Source organism: Herpailurus yagouaroundi, unplaced genomic scaffold (genome assembly GCF_014898765.1).
Source record: "Herpailurus yagouaroundi ecotype Mexico unplaced genomic scaffold, PumYag 188, whole genome shotgun sequence".
In the NCBI taxonomy this organism is placed as follows: domain Eukaryota; kingdom Metazoa; phylum Chordata; class Mammalia; order Carnivora; family Felidae; genus Herpailurus; species Herpailurus yagouaroundi.
The window spans coordinates 18672395-18698327 of NW_024412419.1; the positions used below are offsets into that span (position 1 = coordinate 18672395).

A 25933-nucleotide genomic window follows, 5' to 3' on the forward strand; every position below is an offset into this window, starting at 1 on the left:
ATTTCCTCTCTCATTTCTGATATTGGCAATTTGTATTTTTTTTCTTTTTTTTCTGTTATATATGTTTTGAGGTTTGTCAATTTCATTGACCTTCTCAAAGGGACCATATTTTAGTTTCACTGATTATGCTAATTTTTGTTTTTTCCATTTTACTGGTTTCTGCTCTTCATAATTTCCTTCCTTATACTACTTTGTGTTTCATTTTTTCCTTTCCTAATTTCTAAGGTGGAAGGTTAGGTCAGGTATCAGCAAAATTTTTTCATAAAGGGGCAGAGAGTATTTTAGGCTTTGAGACTCATATGATCCCTGTTGCAACTAACCAACTCTATTGTTAGAGCACAAAAGCAGCCATAGACAATGCATACGTGAATGAACTTGGCTGTGTTTCAGTAAAACCTTATTTACAAAAATAGACAGTGGTTCAATTTTACACATCTGCCATAGTTTGACAATTCTCAGTTCACATACATCAATTTGAGACTTTTTACCTTTTCTAATATAGGCAGTCAGTACTATAAATTTCCCTCTAAGTATTGTTTTACATGCATCCCACAAATTTTGAGCTGTCATATTTTCATTTTCATTGGAAAATGGAGAAAATTTTGGTCATTGACAATGAATCTGATCTTTACTATTGGCAATCACCACCACCTCTGTGGGCCCAAAGCTAATCCCTACTGTGTTGTTACTAACTGAATGCAGGCCAGGCATGGTAACTTCTACCACTGATATCATAGCTTCTCTACCCTCCCTTCTCTGGACCCTTCCTAGGAGGTAGTGTCATTTTCCACATTTTTCAAATCCACCAAAACCCCAGGCACCTTTCCAGTCTCCCTTCTCGAACTATGTCTCCTCCACACCTTCAGTAAAATAACTTGATCCCTAGGACCAATAATCCCCCATCAGCGAAAAATATTGCAAGTTTACTTATCTCTGAAGATGGTAGATGGGGGAAGGGACCGTATTCATTTAGGTCCCTGAGAAGGAGACATCAAAAGGAGATTAAACATACAAGAGATTGGTTGAAAGAGGGAGCAGGAGAATGAAGGGAGCATCTTCAGATTGTGATGCAGCTCTGACAATTCCAGAAGGAAAGAGGAAAGGAGAGACGATTCAGGGAGGAAGAACCTTGGACTGCAGCACAGTTTTAAGAAAGATTCAGCCAGGTTATTGGAAGTACTCCAGCCAAATTCATCTGCCATGGTTAGTTGTTGACTGGGAGAAGCCTTCAGGGAGTGTGACTTTAATGTTAATGCAGTGGAGGAGCCCATAAAGACCTTAGAAAGAACTTCCAAACTGTCCACAGCATATGAATTCTATCTCCTGTTAGTAAAGGAAACAGATGGAAAAAAGCAGATTCCTTTATTACTTGTTGGTTTATAGCTGCTGCAATCACCAAGAAGCAGAGTTCATTCCTCTCACCATGAGTCACCAGTGCCAATGGAAGCACACACCATTGAAAGACGTTCCACACCCCAACCATGCTTGCCTTCTGTAGCAATGACACCTGTCAAAACAATACCTGACAGACATAACTTGCCTGTTTATGAACCGCATGAACCACAGAAAAATATACTTGCTCCCATAAAACAGTCCAATGTTATTATAAAGGCCACTACGTGTACTTCTTGGCACTTTGTCAGCAGAATGTGCCTACAATAGTGTGTGCTGAATTTCTTGACTGCTGCCCAGTGTAAGAGCCATGGAAGCATTAGAGGATGTGACCAATGAGGTGATGGGTGAGCATAAATTCTGGGCCTGCTTACATGGGAACTCAGATTGGGTGAAAATAAAGCAGATTCAGCTCACTGGACCTTTCAGTCTTCACTGGGGATCAGTGAATCCAGAGTAGCAGAGACTAAACCAGCCAGAACACAGGCAACCTTACACAACTTCTTCAGAAGCAGTTTCTCATACACTATAGCAAACCTCCTAGAGACCCACAGATAAAATGCCTCATTGGGTAAACTGAGGCAAAGGAGTAAAACCATAACCAAGCACCACTCTCTCAATACCTCCTCCCCTTCACGAGTAAGCTATGGGGCCACATCACTGCCCCTTTCAGCAGAACTGTTAGTATCTAGATGCAACCTCCCATGATCACTGAGGACCTAATAGGTCTTTGTGTCTGGTAATAAACTCTGCCCCTTGATCATTCAAATGCCTCAAAATCAGCTTTCGATCTTTGAAGGCTCTGTAGTTTCCCATCTGTTGCCTGAAGCTGGACTCTCTGAAAGTGAAGGGTGAGGCAATACCTGTTTGCACAGATCAGCCCAGGGCTCTGACCAGCTCCCGGCAGAGGCAAGAGTATAAAACAGAATAAACATTTCCCAGGGACTTTTACCAATGGTATACCTGGGAGGCACTTTAACAAATCACTTGAACCTGCAGAACTGACAGCATGCTATTTTAAAGACTATTTTCCTGTTTATTTAATTCTTGTATTTATGCATCATATGCCTACTGAGGTCCTGCTCTGTGCAAAGCCTCTACCAGTTCTCTGGGATGCAAGGATGAACAAAGAGCTATTTCAATAGTTCAAGGATCCGCTTGGACTTGGGTTAGAGTCATGGAAGCTGAAGGGAAGGGATATGGGTGGATTCAAGAGATATTTAAGAAGACTGAGATCCAGTCATCCATGAGCACCTACTGTGTGCCAAGCATAGGGCTTGTCTTCAGCAAACTACATTCTGCAGGGCTATATGCAACATGAAAATGCAGGTCACTTGTACCCAAGCAGGAAAGGCTATTCCCTCTTCCTCACTCTCTCCACCTCTCTAGACTATTCTGGAAATGCTCAGCAAGGCTAAGAGAGGGCCTGAAGCCAACACTATGTACAGGAGGAGACCTGCATCTCCTAGAACAGGCTTGCCTTAGGGGTACTCACGGGACAAATGCTGTCCATCACGGGAGCCCACCCTGTGACTCAGCACCACACCCTTTCCCGGGTCCCCACTGGGGACAGAGGGTGGCGGATGTTGCTGGGTCGAGGCAGGGAAGCCAGCAGCTGAGACACTGTCTGCAGGATGTAGTAGAAGGGTGGCCCCCACCCCATGCATGTTCCATTTATTCCACTGGAATTCATTTGCAAAACACAAGTTTAAAGATAATATTACCAAGACTTTCAAGTTGGCTGACACAGAACATTAAACCTCGAGTGCAGGGCTCTTCTGAGCACAGGGCCTTCTACAGCTGCACTGTCCACACACCCACGAAGCCAGGCCCAGAGCCAGCCACTGTGTTAGGCCCTGTGATACAAGAATGAGTCAGATGCAATCTCCAGCCCACCACTGTGACAGAGCAGAGAACTGCAAGACACTTTGGGAACTTAAGGGAGATTTGACAGAGGAGGTGAGGTCTAACTGAAGTATACACTGTAATTGGCTGCTGGAGGAAAGGGGAAATGGAAGGGGGGAAGCTCCCAGCAGAAGGAGCAGCAAGAGCAAAGGTCTAGAAATGAAGAGAAAGAAGAAGAGAAAGCAGGTACTTCTGGGGATCTACAGCTGTAACCAAATGAAGAGTAACCAAAATTAAGGGGGAGTAGGGAAAAATGAGACTGGAGAGGGAGTTATAAAGGGCCATGAAAAAGGCGCTCAGGATTTTCAAAAAATTATCCTAAAAGTCAGGGGGGAGCCCTAAAAAGTTTCAAGTTGAGAAGTGATCGAGTTCTACTTCTGCTTCAGAAGTCAGGTTCTGGAGAGTACATTGGAGCAGCCTAACTGTAGGAGCGAGAAGCGTAGCTTTGGGCTGGGCCCACGATGCCAGGCATGGACACAGTCCAGAAGGAAGTCATGCTAGTCTGCTAGTGAAACTGAGGAGGAGATATATCAATGTAGTATGACCTGAGAAGTTCGCACGGGAGTAAGCAGTGCCATGAAAGCAAAAGCGAAGCACCACAAGTTGGAAGGTCAGGAAGGCATACCTAACCTGCCTCGTGAGAAATGAGCAAATGTTTGCAGGTAAATGGGAGGAGGGTGGGGATAAAGTGGTTTCAGGTAGAGGAAAGGGTAGAGGTGTGGGGATAAGTGTATGCTGTCTTCCAGGGAGGAGCCATTCCACATGGCTGGAGCGATGAGTGGCACCACTGGCCAAAGATGAGGATGGGCAAATGTGCAACTGTCAGAAGCAATGATTTAGGAGATTGGTCTCTGTGCTAAAGATAATAGGAAGCCAAAGACTGAAGCAAATTTCACCCCAGAAGGGCAACTTTGTCATAGGTACAGAAGTGGGATTGCCATTGGGCCAGACTGGAGACAAGGAGCCCAGCTGGGAAATGGGTACAATAATGCAGGTCAAACATCCTGGTAGCCTGAATGAGGAATGTGGCAGTGGGGCTGGGAAGGTATTAAGAGGGTGGCATTGTAGAATCTGGTGGAAAACTGAATAGGTGAGAATCAAGAGAAGGAGGTCACAGAGGATGTCCACATTTTTGGAGACTATGTGGATAATGGTGACATTCCCTGAGCTAGGGACCACAGGAGAGAAGCTCATGGGAGGTGAGGAAAGGAAAAGCTAGTCTTTTCTGTGTTCTGCTCGTTAGACATCTAGGTGGGATGCTTGATAGACATGAGATATACAGATCAGGCATCAGGTGAGGATTCTGGGCGTGGCTATGAGGTTGAGTGTTTTCTGCATATCCATGGTGTCCATAGGAGAGTGTGAGGCCTTTCCAGACATTCTAACCCCCATCAGAGGAACAGCAGCCTCTCTGGGTGAAACCCCTGGTTTCAAGCAGGTACTGGTATGACAGAGCTAGGGGAGGTTGGACTGCAAGGGCTCAAAATCTCTTCAGTTGAATTTCTAATTTATCAGCCTTTCCCACCTTCTAACATTTATTTTCCTTCACACATCATCAGAAAGTTCAATTCAACTTCAGAGTCAGATCCTCTAATGCAATGACATCAAAACTACACTTCCTTAAGGACTGTTGCTGTCTCATGCTATCTTCCAAGATCCTCCTCCTCCTCTGGGGACCCCTACCTTCTCCTGGCACTTTCCTCTTCTTTGTACCCCAAAACTCTGATCTTCCAGCTGCTACCTCCCATCCCCACTAGCCTGCCTGCCCTCCTTTCTGCCTATCCTGGTAATTCCCATCATATATCTCTGTGACTGATGAACAGGGAGTTAATCAGAGTGCAGTCAACTGTACCCTCGAATCATGGACTCATTTTGAGTTGTCTTAATTGAACCATCTCCCTGGGAAGATGAACTGCAGATAACAATCGGGAAGGCTTGTGCAAAGGGTAAAGAGATGGGTCTTCTAAAATGAATATATGTCAAAGTCAGATGACAAGAACCTTAAGTTCACCTAAAATCATTCAGCCCGCCAATCATCACTCAGCAAATGTTTACTTTTGCCCCACACCCTGTTGGGATCTCTAGGAATTCAGGTTTCTGGCTATCTCTGCCCTCAAGCTATTTTTCTGTCATTGCCTATCTTGAAGACTTGAAAGTTTGAAGACTGTAGGGAAGGATGAGCTTGGAGGTGACTTCCTTGTGACACCAAAGAAACAGTGATGGGCTGTTGCCTTGGTATGAAAAGCCTCTCAATGCAGGTTAGCTTCCCCTACTAGAAAGAAGCAAAGGAGGTTGCAGTAGACCCCGTCTAGTCATTTTCCAGTTTCTCATCCTTTGCCAGACAGAGCTACATTTCCCAGCCTGCCTTGCAATTGGGTGCATGAGAGTTCTAGCCACTCAATTTCACCAGCGCCAGGTACATTCAGGCCAACACTCCCCCACATAAGGCACAGCTGGAAAAGTTGTGATCTGCCCAGAGAGTACTTCGAAGAGCAACGCCTTTCTCTCACCGGCAAAATCCATGTCTGGGTGAAGCCAAGCTCTGCAAAGTCCATTCCCACTGTTTCAAGGAGCAAATGAGACTATTCTACCTCCCAGATAAAAGAAAATTTACAAAGCAGATTCTGCAGACAGTAGAGCCAGGGTACATCTTAGTCTTGTTCAGAGTCTCTGATGATTCAAAATCAGAAGGGACACGGGCACCTGGGTGACTCAGTCGGTTAAGCGTCCAACTTTGGCTCTAGTCATAATCTCACGTTCGTGAGTTCGAGCCCTGCGTCGGGCTCTGTGCTGACAGTCCAGAGCCTGGAGCCTGCTTCGGATTCTGTGTCTCCCTCTCTCTCTATCCCTCCCCAGCTCACACTCTGCCTCTCTCTCTCTCTCTCTCTCTCTCTCTCTCTCTCTCAAAAATAAATAAAATACATTTACAAAATTATTTTTAAAAAAATCAGAGGAGACAGAGGCAAATTCAACTAAAACTAAATTGTGGCCAGCATTTGCACTCAGAAGGAATAACAGGTGAAGGCAATCAGGTTCTGTTTATCTTCCCATCGCAAGGAAAAATCATTGGTTACCTTCAGCAAGGCTTTGTATCACCATTCTAGATGCCAGTCCCAGAGAATACTAATTTGGCTTGGGCCCCTGCTATGAAATGCCACCCAGCTGATATTCAAACATGCGTAAACATTGTCATTTGCTAATAGTGGCTAATGGCTTTAATCATAGAATAAAACAAATCAATAATTAACCTTAGCAGTAGAAGTGCAACTTGGATGCAAAAATAATGAATTCACTAATGGTTCTTGCTGCCATTAGTACATATATGTCAGGGTAAATATGCAGAAACATGCCCATTTCCAAGTAGCTAATCTATTCATAAATTATCAGATTACGACTCCAATTTGGACATGAAGGAGGGCAATAAGTAATACCAAGGTATCTCTAATTTATTAAGAAGACAATAAGCTTACATTGAAACCACTTATTTACCACTGCTACTCACATTATATGCTGGGTCTTTGCCAGAAGCAGGTGGCAGAGAGCAGCAAGTGACCCCTCTGGCTCAGGGAGCCCATGTTCCAGCTGGGTAGGTAACTACGGCAGTGTGATAAAGGCTCTGACAGAGGGCTGCATGCTGGCAGATGCCTGGCAAAGCCTGGAGAAGGTAGTGATTGTAAGAATGACAACTGAGTTACATTTTGAAAGATGAGTGGAGGTTGCCAGATTGACAACAAGTGAAAGGTCAAAAAATAAAAATAAATAAAAGGACCAGAGCTTCTCTAAGACACTGCAAGTATATCCATGTGGCTACAAAATTAAGGACTTAGAAGGGCACACTGGGTGCAGGAGGGGAAGTTAATAGCAAGCCTGATCACAGAGGCTCTGGGGTATCTTGCTAGGGTTTTTAGGTTGTTGTTTTTTTTTCCTAATAGTCAATGAGACCCACAAAAACCTGATCTATAAGGAATTAGAAATAAGATGTACAAGCTGAGAATTTTGTTCATACGCCTTTTATAGATAGTAGAAATAGGCTTTATTTGAGGAAATGTGTGTTTATCTTGTTTGTCTCAAATCATAAGCAGTTTCCCTAAAGGCTCAAATGATTGAATAATTCTCAGGATTTAGAAGTGCTGAGCTGGACAACCCCTATGATAAATGCAGAGATTTCTACCCAAAGGCTAGCCTGGACTTGGATCACATTCAGTTTTATTTACATCTGACTATGATTTGTTTTGTGGTGTTTTGTTTTTAACATAAGATTTGAATAAATCCAAGATCTTTTAAGATAATCTGGCAGACTATCTCTCCCTTTTATGAAGGATGATATGGCAGCTATCTTTGTTTACCTACCCAGAGGCCAATCCCCCCTTCTTTCATGCTGGGAGAGCCTTGATTTTGTTGCTGTGTCTACTCCTCCCTCTTCTGACTGGGGTAAATGCTGACTGGCAAAAGCCAATAATGTAGATGGTGCTCTCCTTGCCAGTGATTGGCCCATGACCAAATTCTGGGCCATGATACGTAATATGGGATCTGCTGGGGTGTCTGGGGAAAGTTTTTCTCTCTGATAAAAAGGACTATTCCCTCTCTTGTTCTGTCTCAGTAATTATTAGGAGGCTATCAGTTATTGTAAAGGGAAGCAGCCTGACGACAAAGCAGCCTAAAGATAGCAAAGCAAAAACATGAAAAAAGGCTGAATCTTCCACATTGCAGAGGAATTACTGAAATGAACCAACTTGAATCCATCCTACCTCCAGGCTTCTTATCTGAGATAATAAATTTTCTTCTCCTTTAAGCCAGTGGCCCAGAGCATCCCTGCTACCAAAGGTAGCCTGCAGCAGGCCTAGCTCAGGTAGTATACACCAATGCCCCCATCTTAGTTGTCACGACTGGCACTCATCCTGACAAGTCAGAGCCTGTGCTGATGAATGTGTCGTTACACCCTATCTGGGGGACCTGCCAAAATCACATCAAGAGAAAAGAGGTTCTTCACATACAAGGGATTCCCAACAAGATTATGGGAGATTTCTCAGCAGAAAACTTGTGGGCCAGGCAGGAGAGGGTAAGGATGATATATCAAAAATATTAAAAGAAGAAAACTATCAACTAAGAACGTTACACCCAGCAGGGCTGTCCTTCAGAAATAAAGGATGATAAAGACTTTCACAAACAAACAAAAGCTAAGAAATTCATCATCACTAGACCTGACTTAAAACAAATGCTAAAGAGATTTCTTCAAGCTGAAACGAAAGGATGCTAATTAACAATGTAAAAGCCTATGAATACGTAAAACTCACCAGTAAAGGTAAATATGTAATCAGAGTCAGACTCCTAATATTACAATGGTGGTGTGTAAATCACTTTCAATGCAAGTTTAAAGTTAAAAAACAAATGTATTAAAAATAGCTACAATAATTTGTTATTGAGTATACAACATAAAAAAATGTCAATTATAACATTAATAAACTAAAATGCAAGAAGAAAAGATATAGTTTCTATATGCTATCAAAGTTGTTATCAGCTTAAAATAGGATGTCTTAACTGTAAGATATTTTTTACAGCTCATGTAAACACAAAGGAAAAACCTACAGAAGATATGCAAAAAAATGATATAAAGGAATCAAAGCATATCACTATAAAAGTCTTCAAATCACAGACGAAGACCTCGAGAAAGAAAGAAAGAAAGAAAGGAACAACAAACCAGTGAGAAAGCAATTAACAAAGTAGCAACAGTAAGCTGTTACTTATCAATAGTTACTTTAAATATAAATAGATTAAATTCTCCAATCAAAAGACATAATATCAAAATGGGGTTTTTTTTTGTTTTGTTTTTTTTAATTTTTTTTTCAACGTTTATTTATTTTTGGGACAGAGAGAGACAGAGCATAAACGGGGGAGGGGCAGAGAGAGAGGGAGACACAGAATCGGAAACAGGCTCCAGGCTCTGAGCCATCAGCCCAGAGCCTGACGCGGGGCTCGAACTCACAGACAGCGAGATCGTGACCTGGCTGAAGTCGGACGCTTAACCGACTGCGCCACCCAGGCGCCCCTCAAAATGGGTTTTTAAAAAAGACCCAATGATGTAGTGCCTATAACAGACTCATTTTTAGCTTTAAGGACACACAGGCTAAAAATAAGGGACAGAAAAAGATATTATATTACAAGTAAATGGTAACAACAACAACAAAAAGCAAGGTAGCTATACTTACAGCAAACAAAATAGACTTTAAGCTAAAAATGGTCATAAGAGAGAAAGAAGTTCATTGCATAATGATAAAGGGGCAAATTCATCAAGAAATTACAACAGTTGTAAATATTTATGTTCCTAATATCAGAATACCTAAATATTGAAAGCAAATGCTAACAGAACTAAAAGGAGAAATAAACAGCAATACAATAACAATAGGGGATTTTAATGCCCCCCATGCAATAATGGATAGATCATCCAGACAGAAAATTAATAAGGTAATAGAGGATTTGAACAACAATATAGACCAAATAGACTTAACAGACACATACAGAACATTCCATCCCATAGCAGCAGAAAACACATTCTTCACAAGTGCACACAGAACATTATCCAGAAGGTATCATGTGCTTTAAGTTACAAAACAAATCTCAACAAATTCAAGAAGATAGAAATTATCTCCAGGATCTTTTCTGAACATAACAGCATGAAACTAGAAATCAATAACAGAAGGAAAATTGGGAAATTCACAAGCAGTGGACATTAAACAACACACTCATGAAAAACTAGTGGATAAAAAAAGAAATCAAAAAGGAAATCAGAAAATATCATGAGATAAATTAAAATGGAAATACAACATACCAAAACTTATGGGATGTAGCAATGGCAATTCTAAGAGGAAAGTCCATAGCTATAAATGCTCACATTAAGAAAAAAGAAATATCTCAAATAAACAACCTAATGTTATACCTCAAGGAACTTTAAAAAGAAAAACAAACTAAGCTCAAAGTTAGCAGAATGAAATAATAAAGATTAGAGCAGAAATAAATCAAATAAAGAACAGAAAACCAATAGAAAAGATCAACAAAACTAAGACTTGATTTTTTGAAAGGATAAACAAAATTGACAAACCTTTATCTAGGCTAACCAAGAAAAAGAAAGTAGGGGCTCAAGTAAATAAAATTGTAAATGAATGACGAGTCATTATAACTAATACCACGGAAATACAAAGGCTCATAAGAGACTATTATGAATAATTATATGCCAACAAATTAGACAACCAAGAAAAAATGGATAAATTCCCTGAAACATACAATTTAGCAAGACTAAGTCATGAAGAAATGTAAAATCTCAACAAACTAATAATAAGTAATGAGATTGAACCCATAATCAAAAATCTCCCAACAAGCAGAAGTTCAGGACCAGATGATTTCACTGGTGAATTCTACTAAATATTTAAGGAAAACTTGGGGCACCTGGGTGGCTCAGTTGGTTAAGCATTCAACTTTGGCTCAGGTCATGATCTCACAGTTCATGAGTTTGAGCCCCGTGTCAGGCTCTGTGTGGATAGCTCAGAGCCCGGAACCTGCTTTGGATGCTGTGTCTCCCTCTCTCTCTTCCTTTCTCTTTCTCTCTCTCTCTCTCTCTCTCTCTCTCTCTCTCTCTCTCTCTCTTTCTCTCAAAAATAAATAAACATTTAAAAAGTAAAGAAAAATTAATGCCAATCCTTCTCAAAATCTTTCAAAAAACTGAAAAGGGAGAAATACTCCCAAACTCACTTTACAAGGCCACCATTACTCTGACAATAAAGCTTGATGAGGATATTACAAGAAAAGAAAACTTTAGGTCAATATTCTTGAAGAATATAGATGTGAAAATTCTCAACAAAATACTAGCAAACTGAATTCAGTGTAATGGAATATTATTCAACCATAAAAAAGTAGGAAAGTCTACCATTTACAACAGTAGAGATGGATCTTAAGAGCATTACACTAAGTGAAATAAGTTAGACAAAGAGAGATAAATACTAGAAGATCTCACTTCTAGAGGAAATCTTTAAAAAGCTAACTTATGGAAACAGAAAGTTGATTGGTGGTGGCCAAAAGTTAGGAGATGGGGAAAATGGGGAGATGTTGGCCAATGGTAATCTTACTTCCAATGGTAAGATAAATAAGTTCTGGGAATCTAATATATAGCATGATAAATATAGTTAACAATACTATATACTTGAAATTTGTCAGTAGCAACTTACCACAAAAATGGTGGGAGTGGGGGTACAGGTGTGTCAATTAACCTTATATTGCGGTAATCTCTTCAAAAAATATACATATATCAAATCATCATATTTTATACCATAAACTTATACAAAGTCATATGCCAATTATATTTCAATAAAGCTGGTTGGTGTGTGTGGAGAAAGTGGTTGGAAACAAATCCCAGAGAGCCTAGAATGAGAATACGAAATGTAACTGTATTTGGAAAACAAGGAATGCCATTCCAATTTGCAGATCTCCCATGGTTTCCTTGGAGCTGACAGATGACACTTTTGGACTCAATTGTCAGCTCTGGCCCCAACACCCTCTACAAGATGTGACTTGTCATACTGATACTTCTACTCTGTGTCCAATCCAGTGGAACCTAAGGTCTGGTCTGTGTCAACACCTTATCTCTGCCTCATCTCAGGAGAGGGCAGGAAGATAGGGAGGAAGGTCCTTAGAATCACTGAGAGCCCATAGAGATTGTATTGCCTGACACCTAACAGTACAACTGAGAAATGTAGGAGGCCAAAGGGAAAATAACTTGCCCAGGGCCACTCCAGGATAAAAACCAAAACCAGAACTGAAGCCTTCCAATCTCCAGGCCAGGGCTTTGTTCCAACAGAGTGCTGGTTTTACAAACCTGGTCTTGCAAAATAGCCACCACAATTCTCATGCCATCTACCTCTTGAGGGTCCCATGAGTGTCTACCCATGTATCTATGTGTGTGCATGCACATGCAGGAGAAAGGCATGATGGAAGTAATGAGGGGCGCCTGGGTGGCTCAGTTGGTTAAGCGTCCCACTTCGGCTCAGGTCATGATCTCGCAGTTCGTGGGTTCGAGCCCCACGTCGGGCTCTGTACTGACGACACGGAGCCTGGAGCCTGCTTCAGATTCTGTGCCTCCCTCTCTCTCTACCCCTCCCTCATTCACAGTCTGTCTGTCTGTCTGTCTGTCTCTCTCTCAAAAGTAAATAAACATTAAAAAAAAAGTAATGAGGATTTTCAAAGGACATTTATAGGGACATAGCACAACCATCTCTCCAGCCTGGCAATTTCCCACCTACTCAGAAAGATCATTCATGGGAAGAACTGGAAATATTATAGCCCACTTCTGGGCATAGGGACAACAAAGCCATTCCTACTGAAAAACCAAATAAACAAACAAACAAAAAATAAAACCTCAACTCAAAAGGCAGGTTCCAAAAGTCCTTTCTTTCCTCCTGCAGGTTGTGTCTTTTGTCCCACCACCACCCCACCCCCTAGCACTACCCCAGTGGCCAGGCAGGCAAGGACCAGTGTTTAACAGCTAGCAAGCTAAGGTGAAAATCTGTCATGCCCTTTTCTCCAGTGTCTATGCACTTATTTAAAAGCCATTTCATTACATTTAAAGCCCCAAGACACTTGTAACTATAATGAAAATCAAAGTCACTTAGGAACCTAAAGTGGAAATGGCTAGAACCTGGTTTGGAGTAAGGTACAAGGATGGGAAGTGGTTACCAAAGCTCAGGTCACTGCCAGTTTGCCCTGGTCACCCCTGCCAGGTGTAGCTGGAAATGAGGACACAAGTCTTTCCATAAGAACCATAGCTTGCAGGCCATCAGCTCACCATGCAGTGAGAGGCACAAATGACAAGGGCTAATTGGACAGCCACAGCCAGCCACTGCTCAGTCTCAGAATTGTGCCTCTCCCTGAACAAGTATTCACAGCGTGCGGAGTGTGACCCCTCTCCCCCAGTTGACTGTAAGTTTCTTAAGCCCACAGGCAGGGAAGGATTCCTCTCTGGGCCCCACTCAGGCCCTGCAGAAGCTTTACCCAGTGCTCAAGACACACAGTTTGCCATGCTTGCTTCATTCCCAGCCATACTTCCTCCTCCTTCCTGTGAACCCAGAGGCTTTGCTTGTGATACCTTTGTCCTGCTGGGATATCACTTTGCTGTATGTACATCTTATCTTAAGTCCAAACCCCTAAAAGATAAACTAGCCATCCTTACCACTCGCAGATTGCTCTGCTGGGACATAGAAGCCCCAGACAAATGAGTGAACAAAAGAAGCTTTTGTCTAAATTGGGGCTCTGCTTTCTATGCAGTGGTCTTACCAGGCCACCCTTGAGTGTCTTTCATAAGTGGGTATCCAATGAGTGTTTGTCTATTGAAACATTTGCCCAGTCCTTTCTTTCAGAAAGCCACCAGACTGATCACTGTGATCCCCCTGCTCCTAGCCACATAGTCTGCCTAGGAAAATCCAGGACAGGGAAGAGCAAAGCCAGTTAGAGGGCCCCTTGTCTGTAGGAGTCACCGTTTGTCTTTCCAACTGTAAGGAAAGGGAAGAAGTAATGTCTGGTCAGTTCTAAACTAACGTTAGGCAATCAAACTCAGGGGGCCTGTTGTAAGGTCAGAAGTCAGCAAAGCCACATTTCCAAACAAAGTTGGAATACATCTGAAGAAGCAGTGCTTTAAAATCTCAGAAGACGAAAATAGCTGAAGAATGATGTTTGAGGAATTCAGATTTAACTCAGCAAGTGACAGTTCAGCAAGAGGAGCTGTGAGCTGGGCAGTGAGACAAGCTGATGAGCTCATCCTCAGGCCTCCCACAATCTGACCCAACCTTCTGCGGGTAAGAGAGGTGGAGGCCCATATTGGCTTCTTAAAAGGTAGAGAGAAATGGATGTGACTCGGCTGACCCCAGGGTCTGGAGCAAAGGCTTACTTGGACATTTAACGCCGCTGGTTCTGGATAAGATGTGGTTTTGAGACAGGGGTGGTGGGGAGGAAGCCAAAAAGGAAGGATAGAAATGCAATTTGTAAAATCCTTGAATTGTGATAAAAATCCAATACAGTTGAAATTTCATCAGTTCTAGGAACCATCCCCAGAGTGGAGGAGAAGGGGCTGGGTTTTATCGTGTCAAAAAGTCAGCAATAAAGGACTGTCCTGGAGGCAGGGCAGAGCCAAGCTGACATTGCAGCCCAAGATGCATTCCATTTAAGGGCCAGGATTTTAAAGAATGTGCTTTTCAGCCTCTCCCATAAGCTCACACAGGCAGCTGAGGCAAAAGGAGCTGTGTGAGCAACGAGATGTGTTTTTTCTCTTTACCCATAGATGCCTTTCAAGGCATGCTCCCGGACTCCTCCCTCCTGGCACCTACCCCAGACAGAGTGGGCTTAGCTGGAGGGTTGGGAAGGGAACACACTTGGGAAAGGGGGAGAAAAAATGTTTTCAAGTCTAGCTATACAGCAGACTCACTGAGTGTCATCTAGTCAGGTTTATGAGTGTGTAAGTCAAGGGGAGAATGCTGTCCTGATCAAAAATCCACAAGTCTGCCCTCTGAAGTGTAAAAAGTTCAAGCCTGAATATTGCTGAAGGTGGCCCGGCACACATTCATTCATTCACTCATTCATTTATTTAACACATACTTCTAGAAAGCCTTCTCTTTACCCAAATCCATGCAAAGGAAATAGTGTCAGCCCTGAAGCCATGCCTCAAGTGATCACAAAGCAACCACTTGTCATGGTTTTCCAGTCATGGGTTACAGTGCATTGCTAAGTTCTGCTATGGTCTATTCCTGGAGTAAAAGGAGGAGACTGGGTATTGGGAAGACTTGGGAAGACCATGGCCTTGTTTTAGTTCTCTCAGCCAATCAATCAATAAATAGAAGTTGAACGTTGCCTGTGGGTCTATAAATCAGAATATATTTCTGGTTAAACTGGAAATATGGCATATGAGATTTCACTTTGCAGACATGTGTAACAGGGATGTCCTATTCCAGGATACTGATGATCAAAAAGCCAAAGTCATTTCATACCTTCTGGACACAACAGAATCTTCAGAATAAGTTTATTGGGAAACATTTATTTTTATTGCTCAGTTAAAACTGAACTTTTTCATTATAACAATAGGGGTCCTTTTGCTCTGAGCTTTACAATATTCAGCCACTGAGATGAAAAAAAATCTTCAGGTAATTTGACAAGTGATTTCTGCATCGGTACCAAAATCACATATAAAACCAAAGTCTAAGAAAAGCATTGCAACTAATCAGAATGTCTCAGAAGCTCTTATTCTACAGAAGTACGAAGGGCAATGTCCAAAGCATACACGTTTCCAGTCTCCAAATAAGCTCATAAACATCATTTGCATTTTTTAGTATAATAACAGTTGATATCAATAGCGCTTCTCACACAAAGTTATATGGCTTTTGAGGCAGAAGCTATATAGGTTTTGGCCTTTGCCAAAAGAATTTTGGATACTAAAAGGCACAAACCATGCCTATGAACACATGCATTCACACACATGTAACCAATGTCAATTCTTTGTGAGAACTCTAAGAGCAGCAGAAATTCACAGTATTGGAAATAATATCCAATGCTCTTTGCTTTCGGATAAGTCCCCATCCAAACCAGGCATCAGTCATATTTCCTAAACTATAATGTGAAGATGTTAATAAGTGTGAGATATTAATAGGTGTTAAGATATTAAAATATTAACAGGTGTTCTGCCACAGAAAGGTGGAGTGGCCAACTAAGTTTGGAAAAATGGTAGATTAAACCAAATAAGCTGGCATTCTGTTTGTTGTTTGTTTTTATTGCTGATCAGGAAGGAGGTTTAATGCATCCACACACACTGTGAATTCAAGATGGGAACAGAGTATGATCCATTTTCTAAACTTAATTAACCACATTACCCTTTTGTCAGGGGATACCAGTATTCTGCGGGAATACTTCTACAGAGGACAATTATCTCTGACTTGGTCATAAATATCTTAAGAATCATCTTGGCCCTGTGGAATTTCCTTTGACCCATCCACATAAAGACAATCTCTCCTCTGTTCCCCCACAGTAGTCTCAAGAGAACACAAAGCATCCCAAATATTTTCCTATTTTACATATACCTTATATATTTATATACCCAAAGTTACATATCCATATATGTAATCTCCTTCAAGGTACAAATTATACATTACTCATCCATGTGTCCTCAAAGTTTGGTCCATGGCTATTACTATTAATCATAGAACCTATGAATGAATGAATGAATGAATGAATGAATGAATGAATGAATGTTACTACTTAAAAATAACTTACTTTCCTGAAGTTTCAGGAATATCAGTTTCTTTATTTAAACCACCTCATCTGATATATGGTTAATACTGATCAATTCATTTCTGTTGTAACTGTCATCTGTGACTCAATATACATGTTGGATTACATACAGGTGCTCTGAAATAGTCTTTATCAGGTTCTATGCAGCCAAATAATCTTCCTCCTTGTAGTACTCCAAGCCAGCCTTCTCTCCTGTTCCGACTTTCCACTGCTTCCTGTCATACACCCTCCATCTCAGACAAACAACAAGACTCCGCCTTCTCTAAATGTGGCTGGCATTTCCCTGTCCCTGAGCATTTCCTGCCCCATTCTTTCCATCCTCGGTCTTTTGGCAACTGTTCACCCAAAGTCTACTAAAGCCTGGGCATTGCACCAGGCACTGGGTTACAAGGATAAATAGATAGGGTTGCTGCTCTCAAGGACATCACAATGGCCACATACACATGGGGCATGCTGTGACAGAGGTCAGTATGGGCTACTATGTCAGCACAGCAAGGATACTGGAGCAGGATTTCCTGAGAAGGAGCTGTTTAAGCTGGATCATTACTTGAGTTCCATATTATTAGTGAGTACAGCTACCTATCCTCAAAGGCAAGAATCTAGGCTCTGCCCTCTCTCTTCTACTTCCCATTTCTATGTAATAAGCATATAGGACTTGGCCACCGAGAACATCAGGCATCCTCATCCATGCATCAAACTGGATGAGGTATACCTAAGACTGTTCCACATATAAGAGCTATCTGAGATTAGAGAAGAAGGAAATTGGAAGGAAGTAGAAAGCAGCTTACCAGGGCAGCCCTCATGGTGTTGGTGTTGGCATCTTACAATTGTTGTCAAACAAGATGGAAGTTACAGCACTGTCACTGTCCACACATGAGCACACTTGGTTGTTGTCCTGGTGGCAAGGTTACATAATTACAAACCTTGGTCTTTTAATCAACAAACCATTTAAGGATCATTTGAAGAAAAAAATAAATGAGTCCTGGATTCATACCTTCCTGTACGATGAAGAAAGCACCAGTTCTAGAACTTGTAAATGTGTGTCAGGGTCTGGGAAGAAACCCCCAGATCAATGGTGCAGTGCTGTGGGAAGAAATGCTTGTGTTCACTAGTCTTAATTTCACAGAGAGAGGTATTGCCTAGAGAACCATAGACAGCAGCAACTCTAAATCAGAGAGCCAATCGGCAGAGCCCACCTTGTGAAGACAATTTAAGAATATCACAACCAACATATTTTGCTTGTATTTTCATTTTAATGTATGCACAAGTATCTAAACAAATCTTAAAGAGCTCTTTCAATAAGGGTAAAATTACAATTCTAAGATATAAAGCATTGTGGTCACAGTTTAATTGGCAGTACTTTTTTCCTCAGAGGTACATAAAATAATGGTGCATCTTAAAATCAATAGTGTCTTAGATGCTATGAAATATGGAGGCTACTTGCTTACCCAGTTAACCCACGGAATCCTAACTGTAATTAAGTTTTCTCTTCATGTATCGCTCCAGTTGAGTTGAAAGCTCCTCCAGTCCATTAGCTATCCACCTGAGCTCCAGAAATATGTCAGTGCTCTTTGTGTTCTCTGGAAGAGAACAGCAAAATGTGAAAAACTTTAATATTTAATACTGGCCTGTTATCCTCATTTCTGGTTTCAGGAATTAGATGGGAATGACTTCATTGCTCTGCAGGCAACTGTATTGATGGAATGGGCCTCACTCTGTGCAACAGATGTGCTCCCAAAGAATATGTGCTTAATTTAGATTTTTAAAAATTCAATTGTGCTCCCACAGAAAACCAGTTTGCTTAAGACATCACACACTCACACACACACACAGGCACACAGGCACACACACACACACACACACACACACACACAGGCACACATACACAATTTCACTTGAGAATCCTACAAACAAGGATCATAAGACTAGTTGGGAGCAGAGCCCAGGTCTGCATGCTGAGTTTCCTGACTCTGGTGGCCACCCCCACTCTTTTGAAGGATAATTATCTCTTTAGATTTATAAACCCAGAGAAATTGAAAACTCTTTCCACGTTACCTCTTAAACATGGGGCAACATGGTGTCACTAACAAGTATGTAATTCATATATCTACAAGCCTTTGCTATAGGCTTTTGTGTCAAGAAATAGGAAAGTAAAAACGAGATGCTCAGCCTCGAGGAGGGGATTGCAATTGATGGGATTTTCAAAACGAGAAAATGGTCCAGGTCTAAGGAAATGGTGTTCGGTCACAGTATCCTAAGAGTGTTCACTGGAAGGATTTTCTCCTCCTGTCATTCTGAAATCTTAATGGGTTTGAATTGATTCACTGAGCCATGGCACTGAAAGGGAAGAGAAATGTCAAGGCTCCGTGTTTCTAGTCATGCATTTGGGGGCCAGAGCAAAACGCACTTCAGAACTTCTAGGTTTGAATGCATTTCCACCATGAAAAATAAATCATTGCACAAGCATTTCCCAGCACCTGTAACGTTCCTTCTTGCCCTGGGTCCCTCTCCATGCAGCAGAAGGTGGAGCCTACCTGGTCCCCACTTTCAGGGAGATGACTGTAGGGATGTGGAGGTCATCCCCACATCCTAAAGATAAGGGAAAGCCACCTAAGCAGATTTACTATTCCAAGGGGCCAGGGCTGTGGTTGCCATGGAAACAATGTGTCTGATACCATCACACCACAGGCTACGAACACCTTTACTGGGTAGTGGGTAGATGGAGAAAATTGCCAAAGGAATGTACCCAGAGGCCAGTAGGGGTAATAGTGCATCCAGCACACCCTGCAGAAGGCAATAAGACCTCCTTACAGCAGTTCAGACCAGCACCTGGAGGTTGTAGGAGTCACCTAACTGGAAACCTTCTGCTTCTGGCTGGTATGGCCTGGGTGCTCCCTCACTTCACTACACAAATTGCCACTAGTCTGGAGGCCTCTCTGATTGCCTCTGGGGCTCTCTGTTCAAACTAGGGAAGAACTATAAGCAGGGAATCAGAGAAGTGGGTAGAGAAGGATATCAATAGCATGAGGTGTTACATCACTGAGAATGCACAACAACCCAAAGAAAAATACAAAATGGTGTCATTACCTATTCTAGAATTGAGGTCAATGGACCATCAATTAAATTATGTATGTTAATACAAAGCCAGGTGAGGGCACTCTTCCTATACATCCTTACATACTGTTCTAAGATATTCCCTTCTTTTTCTTTATGCAAGCTTTTATCTAAATAACCACAAGGATCTCAGTGTAGGGAGGAAAACACACCCTGAAGGAGAGGAGAGATGCTAGTGATTTAGTGGGGTAGAGACCACATGCGTGTGGGTGGTTGGGGTGTGGAAACAGTGAGGCATTCTTCCAAGGACTGGGGACATGAGCCTGAGTTCCCACCAATTAAAGAAGATGTCACTTTCCCATCTGCCCCAGAACAGCTGTTGAGCTCACACTGCTGACAAAAACCACCTTCCCAACAAGAGTAGAGAAGTGCAGGCAGAAGAGCAGAACACCAGGCACAAAGAGGTCTAAGCCCCACTCCTTCCCCAAGGAGGAGCTTATTTAAGCTAGAGTTTCAAGTAGTCCACCCCACTGAGAGCTCTGCTCTAGACTCGTCCCTGAACCATACAGATCTCTGAGCCAGAGACATCCCATGTCAATGCTAGCAGAGGAGAACGTGGGGGTCGTCACTCACATTTCTGATTTACAGATTACCTGAGGACTGTCCCAAAGCTGGAGAGCGGAGTTCCATTAACTGGTTCCTTGGTCTGAGGCCAAACTATCAGGCACCACTTCCTTCTAACATGTTGGATTTTCCAACATAGAATTATTTATTCATGAAGTTCCTTAGACCTGAATACTATTCAAGCTTATTCATTTTCTTACCTCCCATAATAATCTATCATTGGAACTATACATTTGATTCCCAATTATAAACTAAGACTTACATCCAGGGCCCTGATATTGTCTTAGAAATGCAGAGTTCAACCCAAAACAAAGCCAATAAAGAAGGCATCTAAAATTCATTGGCACCACCATGCAGTTTGAGTCTTATTTAAAACAACTATTCATTTTAATGACTGTTCAAGTTTATTTTCATAAAAATGTGTTTTACATAAGCCCCAAAGTTTCATATACAATTAATTCCCTTCACAAAGAAGCTGTGTTTCAAATCCAGAATGGTCATGCTGGTCTCCATGAAGGTAGGGCTTGTTTCTTTCAAGTTGTAGTTGCCTTTTTAACACTGTAATTAAGCTTGAGGGAAAAAAAATCATAATGCAAACCAAATAAATCCTGCCCTTCATACAATTATGTATGGTATGTGGTGAGGAAAAAAAAAATGATCTAGGCTTTGTTCATCTTAAAATACACTTGGCAGCCACTTCACTTAATAAGCTCCTTTCTCTTTCTGGGAACAAGGAAGTCATGAAGTCCAAGCAATAATGGAGGAACACTGGCACCCCAGGAGGGAAAGGACATCCTACAGCAGAGACCTGCAAACAGGGCTTGGAATGCTACTCTGATCCAGCTCCTTCATGATAAGTCTATCTCTCTGGATCTTGCTTTCTTTATTGTTTCTGCCTTTGGTGGACCCTAAAATTTACACGAGACAAAGCCCAACAGCAAGAAGGTGCAAACCTTGTTTTCCTGCAGAACCCCACAGTCCTCACTGAGTACCAGCCCTCCTGCTAGGTCCAATCTCTCTGACCCTGCCACTCCCTGATCACATAGGACCTGGCATGAGAGGCTGTCCCACTGGACCTCACAGTGTTCTCTCACTGGGGCTTGTACTCCACACACACATAAGCTTCCTCTAAGTCTGCCTTGACTAGTTCCAATCATAAGTGAGCTGCCGCCTTTTCTTCTTCCCCTTATGTGTTCATAGGCTGGGGAGCACTGGGAGCACTTCCTCACTGTGGCTGAGGAAGCCACAAAATGGGGCAACCCAGATCTATCCACTTATTCCACCCTCTATCCACTCAGATCTATCCACTTATTCCACCCTCATTGCTGACAATCAGAACTTCCAACCTGGACTATTTCAAAGCTTTCCAAGATCCCTACTGTCTTCAAGTTCTGTTTCCTCCAACCCAAAGAGCATTGCAATAGGTGTGAATGTTCTAAACAGCCATCCAACTACACCATGCTTCCTGCTCAGCAACCTTCATCAACACTGGGGATCAAAGTGTGGGCAGACCCTCACACTGACTTTCAAGAGTCTGGGTCCCATCTCTTCTTTTAAGTTAGTGTTTCCAACCTCTTCCTTCCTGTACAGTATTCGAGACACACTGGACTACTCACTGATCTCTGCCATCCTTTGATGGCCTCCATGCCTTTGCTGATGCTTTTTTTCTACTTAGAAGGTCAAGACTACCTGTTTAAATCCTACTAGCCATTCAAGGCTTGGTTCCTTACCACCTCCACCCCATTAAGAACTTTCTTCTTCTCCACACGAGCCCCATAAAAGCCTCATGTAGCTCACTGAGAGCTCTTACTTTGTTTCAACAACAAGCAACCAATGCTCCATGCCCCACCTTGCATGTTGGCCCTCTATGAGGATGTCTTACTCAGCATACAGTCCAAATGCTCCTGGAGGGCAGAAGCCACATCCAATCAATCTATTCCTCCTGCTGGGTAAAGTAGCTTGCATTTAATAGACAATTAAATATATATTTGTTGACAGAATAACTGAATGAGACACTTCCCCAGAGTTTTATTTTATAAAGAAGTTTAGAGGGAGAAGTAAATTTCCATACTTTGTTCTGAATTTTGTCTGACACCTTATCACATCAAGGTAGTTAGCAATCCTATAAGTCTCAGATTAGACATCACTTCCTACATTAGGTGAGGTTAGGTTCCTCCTATGTACCATCACACACACTCACACACATGTGCATGCACACAAACACACATACACACACACTTGCTCTGAGTGCTGGTACAGGACAGAGGAGGTGGGGAGCTACATTTCCACTCCTGGTTTTTTACTCCATTGGAGGTGAGCTTCCACCAGCATCATACTCCTGGCCTCTCTCTCCACCCCTCATTCACCCATGCTGAGTTTATACTGATTCTTACAAAGGGGAAGAAGGAACCATGACCTAGTTAACCTAGCCCTCCTTCCCTCTCTTAGGCACAAGTTCCCTGCAGGAAGCACATCCCATGCCTGCCTGCTCATCCCCTGGGGCTTTCACTGGGATGCAGACTCTCCTGCTGCAAATGGGAGCCTTGGCCTGACCCAGACTTCCGGGACTAATGGACCAGCTGAACAAACCAAGATTCAGTGTCAGGCAGCCCATTTGCCTAAAGGTGTAAGCTATATTCTCCAATAACAGCTTCCTGTGAATCTCAGTGCTGACTTGATTTGCCATCTGCCTTACCCCTTCATCTTGTATCTTGGTTGGCTCAGATCTTGAGTGAGGAAGAGGAGAGTTATCCATTGGACCTTTTAAAACACCAACTTTGTCTTACAATAATTTCTTATTTATCATCAGTGTTCACTGTGGACCCTCAGCTATGCGAGGACTGGCTCTTCTCTCCTGTTCAACATGTCCAGGGTGCCCAGCCATAACCAGTGTGTGTTGAATGCTAAACTCTAGTGGTTAATTTTAAAAAGTTATTATTGAAACTATTGAGAAAAATTAGAAGAAAGAGGGAAAGAAAACAGGGACAGAAGGAAGAGGAAAGGGAAGGAGTTCTACAAGAAAGAGACTGGCAAGGAAGAGAAGGCAGGAGGAAACAAGGGCATGATGAAAAAGGAAGGATGGAAAGAAGGAAGGGAGGAGGGAGGAAGGAAAGCAAAGAGTAGGAATCAAGGGGGGAACATGGAAAGAGAGACAAGGATAAGCCAAATGGGGGATAAAAAGATAGTTCCAGAACCGGTGCCCTGCAAGCACAGCCAGAGAACCACTGGAATCACAGCAGGTGCCTGCCTCTCTCTGCCCTCCCCTCTTCCCAGCCTCTCAGGGCTTCTAGTCCCACCCACTCCCAACTTCCAGCCATAAAAGAGCACACACTTCCCAGCCTTTCTCTCCCTGAGCTGCTGGGAGGAGGAAATGGAATGGATACAGATGAAAGCACCTGGCAAGGAGGAGGCAGCACCAAGGGGAGGCCTTATTACTGCTCTAAGGCGGCCACAGGACCCCCAACACTGCCTAGGCAGGCCCCCTCCCCGGAAGCTCAGAGAATGGCCTCTGATAGGCAAATACCACAGGCCCCTCCCACTGCACCCCCCCAGCCCCACCCCCACTTCCCTCCCCCTGCCCTCCACCCCTTGCTGCTCAGTTCTCATTATCCTTCTGCTAATCGAGTACAGCTGGGCACTTGATCAAAGCTATTGGTTCTGTAACTCACCCAAACGCATCACAAGCGGAGACTTTTATGACCGTCCCTGGGTATATATCTCTGTGATATATCTCCTCTGTGAGCGTGCTCTGGCTGCCCCTGGAGTCTAGACACATCTCATTTCAAAGGATGTTTGAGAAAAGGAACCTGAGGCCTCTAATAGGTCTTCCTTCCTGCACGCCACCCCCTTTCACCCAACGGCCAAAGAGGCACGAACATTTCTCAGAAAATAAGCAGGAAAATTAAGGTTAATCATTTTGTATTTACCTGATCTATAGATGAACTAGTATCACCAGGCAGCACTCATAACTGAATACTCCCTGGGACCCCCAAACAGTGGAGATTTTACAAGGAAATTCTGCTCTATTCATAATAAACATGTCCTGTTTATACCCAAGTTATGTCACCCACAAAATGACCTTTCAATATTTACACATTCAGTGCACATTGATGATGATGATTAACACTGTGTTGTTGTTGTTGTTGTTGTTGTTGTTATTAAAACCTTAAGTTTTCCTCTCTGAGCCTTGGATAACTTGAATGACACTCCCTATTAGTCTGCTGAGCTGTCATAAAAAATCCCACAGACCGTGTGGCTTCCACAACACAAATTTAGTTTCTCACAGCCATAGAGTCTGAATGTCTGACATCAAGGTATCAGCAGGTTTGGTTTCTTCTAAGGCCTGTCTCCTTGGCTGGTAGATGGTTGTCTGCCATCTGGGTTGTCTACTCAGACAACCCTGGGTCTTCACATGGTCTTTCCTCTGTGTGTGTCTGAGTCCCAATCTCCTCTTATAAGGACACCAGTCACAGAGGAGTAGGGCTGCCCTAATGACTTCATTTTAATTGTCTCCGAAAAGACCCTGTCTCCAAGTACAGTGACATTCTGAAGTACCGGGGGCTAGGACGTCAACATATGAATGGTGGGGGGGGGGGGACAAAATTCAACCCATAACACATTCTGTCCCAAATTCTCTCCTCAAGCCAGACCATAGTAGTCAGGAGAACAAAGTAAAGACCCAATTCCCAACCTCTACTAAGAACATGGAAATTGTTAGCGAGCACCCCCAACTTGGGAGCACCCCCAACTGACAGACCCTTCAGGGCAACCTGACTGGAACCAACTGTCCACCCTGTTATTAGGCTGTCCAGTTCTGATGTACTGAGAAGGGATTGATAGGTGCCACCAGAGATGCTAGCTCAGCTTTCCAGGGGGTGTGATGCAATGTGTTAGATCTTCATCTCCCCCCACCAAAGGAAAAGTAAACCCTGGCGGAAATGGCTGTAGTCAGTTAGTTAACTTCCCTGAACCTTGGTCTCTTCATCTGTAAGTTGAAGAGAGAATTGGATCTACTTCATTTAACCATATGAAGATTAAATGAGAATATCTACCTTCTACTTAACACAGTGTCTGGCACACAGTAAGTGCTCAAAACACACTAGCCAGAGTGACAATGGTGGCAGTGGTGGGAATCAGGGGGCATATTTTATCATCCCCCAGATCTGCTCTAGTGTCCCTGCTTCCCCAGCCTTGACTGTGCTCTTAACTTCCTTCCCTTACCAACAGATGCCTCTTTCCTCTTCTCTGCCATCCCTCAAAGGCCAGCTCTGGCCCCACTGTCTCCCAGATGGTTTTCTAGAACTCTCTAGCATGCGCAAGCTCTTTGCCTCTGGACTTCAACAGCTCAAGCCAACAGTGTTTCCTTTGGCCTTAAGCCCCATCTTGTGCTGCTGACCTGTGTGTTCTTCCTAGCTACCATGGAAGCCACTCAGGTATGAGGACTCCACAACTCACCTCTTAATAGTGTCCTCAGGGTTGTCTCTCCAACACACCCTACCTTTGCAGTCCTCTGTGTCTTTGCTCACATGATGCCTGCCCCTAGGGCACCTTTTGCTACAATGCAACTCACTCCACAAGCCTGGCTAAGGCCTTCCTTGATGTCCTGCATGTAAAGGGAGCTCTTCGGCCTCTGTGCACCCATGGC

General features: G+C 42.9%; 1 long non-coding RNA gene across 1 annotated transcript; it reads left to right on the forward strand.

Annotated features, from left to right (window-relative positions):
* Positions 1-17089: 17089 nt before the first annotated feature.
* Positions 17090-22955, forward strand: LOC121044572 (uncharacterized). The gene is made up of 2 exons (XR_005797365.1): positions 17090-17176; positions 21024-22955. It is a non-coding gene; the product is annotated as an uncharacterized LOC121044572 (long non-coding RNA).
* Positions 22956-25933: the final 2978 nt, after the last annotated feature.